The 6,516-nt window shown below is 46.0% G+C and overlaps 1 long non-coding RNA gene across 1 annotated transcript; it reads left to right on the plus strand.

Annotated features, from left to right (window-relative positions):
- LOC144035265 (uncharacterized) lies at positions 1-2,952 on the plus strand. The gene is made up of 2 exons (XR_013288397.1): positions 1-243; positions 1,924-2,952. It is a non-coding gene; the product is annotated as an uncharacterized LOC144035265 (long non-coding RNA).
- Positions 2,953-6,516: the final 3,564 nt, after the last annotated feature.

A 6,516-nucleotide genomic window follows, 5' to 3' on the forward strand; every position in this document is an offset into this window, starting at 1 on the left:
TCGAGTGAGGCTCCAATTGACATTTGATACTCAGGAAGTTGACGAAGCCGCTCGGATTCTTCTTTTGTCTCATTGGAATTGTACGCGGACGCTCGCGAACGCGCTCAGCTCAGCACACACTCTCTTTTTTTTCTTTTCTTTTTTTTTTTTTTTTTAACGAAACTCATATTAATTGCAAAATAATTTCAACACATTCGAGTTTGTAGTCCCTGATGACGCACGACGATGTGGAGACGCGATGAGGTATGAACGACATTTCGCAGTTATCTTTTCACCGGCTCTGTCTGTTAATCTGCTTTTAATCTGAAAAAAGGCCGAACGGACATAAAAAACAATACCGAATTAAATGACTTCAAAAGCAGATTTTAAGTAGAAATCAGTGGTAAAAGTTGTCAAAAATGTCTCCTACCATTTCAGTGAAGTGCTTATCGATGTATTTGTGGAAGCTTTATTATGATTTTGTCGGCATTTTTAAAAGACAAAAACCGCGACAATTGAAATTGACGTTTGAATTGCGTTGCACCTGTTATTGCACCTGCACTGGAGCACTGCTATTAACGCTAATCGTTTGTATGTCATTTAAAAAAAAAAAGAAAAGAAAAGAAACAACCGCTCATCCTTTTCGTCGCAATGCAAATTTGAATGTGAGCGAGAAAAGTATTTAAAGGCCGCCGTTGTTTCGTTTTTTTTTCGATTCTTTTACTTTTAGTTTTCTTTTCTTTCTAGTTTCGACTTGAAGACGAGCTTGCATGACACGATCGAGCTAGAAATCCTCCGGAAATAAGCAAGCATTGAAGTTGGGGGGGACAAATGCGATTAAGTGAAGAAGGGGCTTTGAAGCAGCTCCAATTAACGATGGCACGTAAAAAAAAAAAAAAAAAAGACGAATGAGGAAAATTATATTTTATTATGTTCAATTTTGATGTGCAAAATGTATATTTGTAGAAAGGAAAATATTTCCAAACACGTATCGCATTATTATTTGTACATACTTGGAAGCAACAGAAACTCTTAATTTCCCCAATAATAATTTGATGACGTCATGACAATGGGGCATAACTTAATAATGCAAAATGATGACTTTGCTACATTTATTTTGCTCATTCGCACCCCACCCCAAACAAACCTAATGTCATTGTAAGCTCATTAAAGGCCCGTCGGTTCTTTTGGTGCCTCCTTTTTAGTGCTATTGATCGAGTCCAGGAAATGGCGATGGGAGCCATTTGGGGCGTCTGAGGAATCACTTAGCGCGCAGTTTGGATGGCCAGAGATCAATGCCGTTAATGGCCGCACAAAAGGGTGGGGCGTCGAGGGCGTCTGGGACCCCGGCAACGGCGTCCTCAAGTCAGGAGAGCCGCAGCACTGCAGGGCGTGCGTATCGCAAAATGGCGTACGCTTGCCGCAGTGTCCTCGCTTGACCCCGCAAGGCGGCCATTTTCTTGTCCAAGGTAGACGACGCTTTAATTGCTCCAAGTTGATTCAACTCGTCGAATTGAATTCAACGCAATTGTTTTATATGTTCCGAAAACGTTTTAGCACGTGTTTGCTGTGCATCTTGTAGCCACTAGGGGGCAACATATCTCTTTTGCTATGATCTATTTTTGGCTTTTCAACAATACGTAATTTGTGACATGAGTCCAATTTAATTTAAAACGACCGTTTTTTTTTTCCCCCATTTTCCAAAGCGTCCCAAATGCGACATAGCAACTGTGCTACGACGTTAGCGATTTGCAGCTGCCGTAGATGAACGTCATTCAAGATTGATGTTTTTATCATTTGGAATTAACTGCTTTAACAAAAGTCAAGCTGCTCACGACGAGTCACGTGAAGGCCTTTTAGTAGCACCGGCGTCCAAATGGATGTCCTGTTTGTGAGTTTGACGTTGCCGGTTCTGCCCATCAACTCTTGGTCTCTTGTGTGCAGGTCGTTCCCGGCGGGCGGTGCCAGCCTGGTCTTGACTTTGACTCCTGTTCTGTGTATGGCACTGGTAGAATTCACTGTGCGAGCTCACTATCAGTGAATTACCATAGGGCCATAAACAGAGCAGAGAAAGAACCGCTTTGGGCCTCCATGGCGTCTCCACCACGACGACGGCGCCAGTCAGTCTCTCATTCGTCCGTCCGTCCGTCCGTCACGGTCTTGTGCCCGTTTTGGCACTAGCACATTTTTGCTTCTGTAAATATGCTTTAAGCAATTATGTGTAGTGCCAATATGGGAAAAGACGGACTTGCGTCACTCGAGTCTTTCGGGTCTCGTCCGGCCGCTCTCTGGTGGCGTTTGGCAATGGTAGAACTCACACTGGTGAGCTGGAAGGATCCGGTGGTTCTAGACTTGCCAACTACTGCCGGAGAGCCTCCGCCCACCTGCACCGGAGCCAACCACCACACGGCCCTGCACTCGCACCCCCCAGTTCCGAGTCCAACGAGTGAGTGGTTGTCGGTGGTGAAGGGCGGAGTGACGCTCGGTTCTTGCCCTGCGCCGCCGCAGCCTCATAGCTCTCGCTTTACAGGACCACAAACAAGATCAGTGCCGGTGAAAACGTTTTTTTTTTTTTGGTTTTCAAACGGAATCTCTGAGGGAGAGGAAAATGACATTTTGACATTCTTGCTGACTTTTTATTTGGATCTTTTGATTTATTTTAGACGAATCACTAACAATTTGCATCCAAATCCTAATCTGCATGTTCCCCAATCTGGTTCAATTATTCTTAATCCTCGCATAAAATTATAAAAGCATTTATTCTGTCAACAATTTATTGAGTCACAGTAGTTGTCAAAGTCTTCTTCATTCGTGTCTTCATGATTGTATTTTACTGCCCCCCGGTGGCCAAATCAAGCACATCGGAAGAGTTCATCGTGACGCGCAAACTGTTTGTTTTCTTTCCATTCTATTTAATCATGTCGTTGCTGTAAAGCAAAAATATGTTTGAGCGCAATAAACACTTGGCAAACATTTTTGTTGGATTTTTCCGGGATGCCGGAACAGATTAATGGCATAGCCATTCATTTCAATGAGGAAAGATGATTTCAGACCATGAGAACGTTGCCACGGAATGAATGCAACTTGCATCTCAATGAACGAGCAAATATTTAGAATTGAAAAACAATGAAGGTGGTCGATACTTTATTTATTTAGAATTCCTATTTTTTCCATGTTTCCAAAATGAATGAATAAACGCAGGCCTCTGTTAGAAAGCTGCGGAGGTGTTCCCAATCAAGTGTCAAAAGGATGCTGCACGAGTGATGACAATATCAAGTTGTTTGGAGACGGTTTCCACGGCGACGCCAGAGAGGACGAGGATGGGGAATTGATTGTTTTGAATGCGAGTCCAAGATGATGAAAGCGCACGCGGTGCGCCGCTTCTGGCCTCGGTTCGCTCTGTGGCATCGTTGGCTCCGGGTTCGGTGTCATCTTACCTGTCGCCACCCTCCTCTTCCTCCTCTTCCTCCTCTTCCTCCCTTCCCAAAGACAAGAGTGGCTTTCCCGACGCCGTCACGGTGGTATCTGGGTCAGGCTGCGTTAATGGAGGTGACAGCGGGATGTGGGGATTAAACCGTCTTTATCGGCCTGCGCGTAAATCCCAAAGCCTTCACAGGCTACACTTAGCATTCGGCTAACGTATGATTCGCTTTGTTAGCCGCCTTCCAACACAGGTGATGATTGTTTTGTGCAGAATAAACACTTAGCAGAAAAGCAGACTGATTCGTTGCATCCAAGTGCATTGTGGGCCATGACTCCAGATGGGCCGCGCGGCTCGGGTTACACCGCATTTTTCACCCCACCAAAATCCACCCCCCACCCCCTCCCCCCCTCCTTCCTCCATATCTCTCACACACATTTATCCACACAGGCTGCAGGGGAGACAGTGCGCCGCCTGTGCTGCCGGCATTAGTGCAATGAGATTATGGTTACGCACCGTCTGGACCGGCCAGTTGGGAAAGGTGAGAATGCCGTTATTAGGCTGGGGAGGGAAGGAAGGGCGTTGTGCAGTTAAAAAAAAGAAAGAAAAAGGATTGGGACACCTGTTGATCAATCAATCAATCACAAATGGATATGAACGGAAAATGTGCTGGTTGAGCTATAACGATCAATATCATTATAAAGCGCCTTTAGTGTTTTCAACATCATGAAAATGCAGCAGAATAAACTGAACGGAGGTCTTAACCAAAACCGTAACCGTTATCTTCAGTTGACTTGATTCCGTTCTTATTCCACACACTGCAAACTAACCTCACAAGCCAGATTGAAAATTGCGATTCACTAAATGGAGTTCTTCACATGATCAATCTTGAACGTCACTCGACATATGCGTTCGGGAAAGGGAGGACATTTTGTACAATACTTCCAGCTGATTGAATTTCTCTGCCTCCCACACCAGCTCGGGCAACTTCCCCGCCAGAGAGGTGACGTTCCACGTCCCGAGAGCTGGCGCTTCCGTAGCCGCCGATCGGACCAATTTGAAAGTTCCCACCTTTGGCCCCTCCTACAGGTGGTGAGCCCATAGGAAGGGGTTGGGGTTGGGGTTGGGGTTGGGGTTAGGGTTAGGGTTAGGGTTAGGGTTAGGGTTGCGGTTGCCTTTCGTGCTATGCCCGGCCGGGCCTAACGGGTGAAGGCACCAGACGCCCGCCTTCAGGCCCCGCCCCCGGTGACCCGCGTCTGGGCAAGGGAAACCAAGATCCAACATTTTTATTCATCATAAGGGGTCTGGTCCAGCCATGCTATGTCTGGTTATTTATTCAATATTTTGGTAATTATTTGACCGTTTGTAGGAATTTAATCAGAATCGGCGTCAGCCTCCAAAAATCATTATTAGCCTGTTGTGTCGCTGATATGGCCATTATGAGCCACCTCCCCAGCCAGGAATAGCTAATAAGGCATCACAGGGTTCACTTCCTGTCCAGTGTCCCGACATTTTCTGATCCCAAACCCCCTCAAAGGTCCTTCTTGGTGCATAAAAACAATTGGTATTGCCTCCAAATGGTTTGATTGATCCAAAATGAAGCAAATTACATATGAAAGGAAAAGCTTCAGGAGGTGCCGTCTGCTCTCCTGGGCTTGGCTCGCCCCCAGCTTATGTTCCTGGCTGCGTGCAGGGCCCGGGATGCACGTATTAAGAAACGATTAGTGGAGATTAAAGCTCCGCTCGGGAGTGGGCCCGCGTGCGCGGCTTCCCGGGGGCTGCGAGGACCCGGCGAGGCCCGGCAATCAATAGATTCTTCTTGCCTTTAGATGCACTTATTCCACATCCAGCACCTTCACTTGCACATATTGGATGTTTTTTTTGTGTGGAAAAATGACATCCAAACCCGAGTCCAAACCCACTTTGAGTGTACGTGGTCAGCAGTGGCGGCCCGTGTTTTTGGTTCTTCTCAGACCAACCAATCAAAGGATGTAAAAAAGACAAAGTGAGAGTGAATTTGAAGTTCAAATTTCATGTGCCAACGTTACTGTTTCTGAAGGCCTTGGGCGGATTACATTGACGTGACAACACATTGAGAGTGAAATCTCTCAAATAATCAAACGTTGTGGAGGTCGTGTAGCCAAGAGAAACGCTATGACAAAAGGAAGTCAAGCGGTCCGTGTTGGAACGGTGCAGTCCAAAGATCTCCTGCACTTTGCTAAGTGGCGGGAAAAGCCCCAAGAGGTGCGAGGCCTTTTTCCAAGAAGGCACACGCACACGCCCAATGAGGCGTCCCGGCAACTGTTTGATCCCACTCGATGCTCGGTACGAGTGGCAAGGCGGGATAACGCTTTCATCAGTGGCAACGCGACCTGCCGGCGCTTTTAATCTGGAGGACGCGGGATGTAGGCTGATGCTTGATAGATTAAGGCCCGTGCGCCTCTCTCACTTCCTGCGTCTCTCGCCATGTGTGTGTGCAACAGAAGGCCCCCCCCCCCCGGCCCCTCCCCGCCCCCACCAGCAAATCCCAGGCTTTAAAGCCGAAGAGGTTGGGGCGGCTTATGATGTAATCACGGTCGTGTCTGTCACGGCAGGGAGGCTGCTGGGAGAAAACAAGATGGAGGTGAGAGTACGCTTTTGCTCCATAATAAGTGCAGCGGGAAGAACTCAACTGGCCCTCATGACACGCGTAATGCTCAGCCCAATTAGAGCTATTTTGTGAAGTAAAATAAAAACAAAAGTAAATCAAATGAATCGTGTTACAACCATAATAATAAAGTTTGATTAATAGTAATGATTAGGTCTTGCGTCCGTCAATTAGAATTTTGCTATTTCATAAGTCACTATCACAATTAGGCTAGTCACACTCACTAGCTAACGTTAGCATTCATTTTCAGCCTTTTATTTTTTATTTTTATAAATGTCATTATTTTCATGTAAAATAAGACATTAAATGCCTACTTAAGTCAGTTTGTAAATATGATGTTTGGCATGCAGATCAATTTAAGTCACGTCAATATTTGTATCAACACAAAACAGGTGTTAGCTAGCATGTGCCATCGCTAGCTACATTAGCATGAATTTTGAGCTGTTTTTACACATAATAAATATCCTGC

Source organism: Vanacampus margaritifer, chromosome 15 (assembly GCF_051991255.1).
Source record: "Vanacampus margaritifer isolate UIUO_Vmar chromosome 15, RoL_Vmar_1.0, whole genome shotgun sequence".
Classification (NCBI taxonomy): Eukaryota; Metazoa; Chordata; class Actinopteri; order Syngnathiformes; family Syngnathidae; genus Vanacampus; species Vanacampus margaritifer.